Below are 1694 nucleotides of genomic sequence, written 5' to 3' on the forward strand. Positions count from 1 at the left end.
CCTCCGGTTCCTTTTTTTTTTTTTTTTTCTTTTCCCTCTGAAACGCATTTTTAGGGCCTCACGGAGCCCCTAAAACGACCCAAACCCAACGGAGACGCCAACAAAACCGCCCCGGCTCTCAGCGTTCACCTACCGGCCCGCAGCGCTCAAGAAATACAATAATTCTAGCTAGCCAACTCTTCCCAAATCTCTGGAATTTGCACCCAAACTCCGGCGTCTTCGCCCCAGCCCGGCGGCTGCAAACCTGGCGGCGGCTCCGCGCCCCGATCTCCGCCGCAGGAAAACGCGGATTTCCCCAAATTGCTCCTTTTTTTTTGTTGTTGTTTTTGTTTTTCGCTGCGATTTGGATTTTTTTTTTCTTTCTTCTTATTTATTCTTAATTTATTATTATTATTTTTTTTTTTAAGCCGCAATCTCTTCCGGGGGCAGCGGGAACGCCTGCAGGAGGAAAAAAAAAAATAATAAAAAGCGCGCCGTGCTTTTCGCTGTGTAAACAGAAATTAAAAAATAAGAATAAAAAAAGGATCGATTAAAACCCAAACCATGCGGCCCCTCCGCGCAGCTCCGCTCCTTGCCCCGTGCCCCCCGAGCATCCCCAGTGGCTTTGGAGGGGGGGGTCCCGGCCGCTCCCCCCCCTCCCGAAGCTCCCCGGAGCTGCGCCGCGCTCCGCACCCGGGCTGCAAACTGCGACCCCCACCCCACCGCTTCCCAGCCAGCATTTTCAGCCTGAAAAAAGGGAAAAAAAGAAAAAAAAAAAGAAAGAAAGAAAAAAAGAAAGTTGCACGCACGGTTGTCGCCCTCCTCCAGCCCGGGTTGGTTTTTTTTTTGTTTTTTTTGTTTTTTTTTAAGGCTCCTTCAGGTAGTAAGCGGTGCATGGACTGGCTTTTTTTTTCTCCCTTGTTTACAGCTACAGAAGGCAAAAGAGCCATAAATCTTGGGGCAGCCCACAGAGACAAGTACATTTGTATGCATCGTTAGAAGCAAGCTAATACCTCAGCCCATTAGCAAAGCACGGCGAGCCGGAGTTTCCGGTGTACATTAACTTACAGTTAAATTCTGGAGGAAAGGGCACCGCGAATTAACATAAACCAGATCCATCATATTGTTTGTCATCTCCGAGCAGCCAAGCGGGGCGCACGGGAGAAGGGGACGCGGGTGGGGGCAACTTTCCTCGTGGCTGGGGCCGAGCTGGGTGCTGGTTCCTTGGGTTTATTTTAGGTTTTTTGGCCCCAAAAGCAGGGGGGATGCTGAGCAGGGAAGGGTGATTTTTGGGAAGGGGGGAATTTGGGTGTTGAAAGGAGCGAAAGCCTCCTTGGCGTGTGCGCATGGACACGCGTGTGCACGGGCACGCGTGTGCACGGACACGTGTGAGCACGGACACGCGTGTCCCAAATAGCCACGGGGCTCGCCCAGGGCCCATCTGTATGCCGTGCAACCACTCCCGGGGATTTCTTAATAGGCTTTTTATATATTTTTCTCTCGCCCATTTTCTTTCTCCCATTAGCGGATCGATGGCCCCTCCGCAAAAGAGACCTCTCCTCCAGATCCATTACGCCAGCTATTTCCTTTCGCTAATCAATGCTTTTTTCTCCTCCATCTCCCCTTCCACCCCTTTCCTTCCTCCCACCCCCCCACCTCCTCCTCTCCAAGCTACACGCCCCCCCCCTTCCCACCCCAGCACCCCAAAAAATCCC

The 1694-nt window shown here is 51.9% G+C and overlaps 1 long non-coding RNA gene across 1 annotated transcript; it reads right to left on the reverse strand.

The window, feature by feature from the left end:
• Positions 1 to 320: 320 nt before the first annotated feature.
• On the reverse strand, positions 321 to 953 carry LOC137845986 (uncharacterized). The gene is made up of 2 exons (XR_011090353.1): positions 789 to 953; positions 321 to 438 (listed from the first exon to the last, which is right to left on the reverse strand). It is a non-coding gene; the product is annotated as an uncharacterized lncRNA (long non-coding RNA).
• Positions 954 to 1694: the final 741 nt, after the last annotated feature.

The sequence above is a fragment of the Anas acuta genome, chromosome 29 (assembly GCF_963932015.1).
Source record: "Anas acuta chromosome 29, bAnaAcu1.1, whole genome shotgun sequence".
Taxonomy (NCBI): domain Eukaryota; kingdom Metazoa; phylum Chordata; class Aves; order Anseriformes; family Anatidae; genus Anas; species Anas acuta.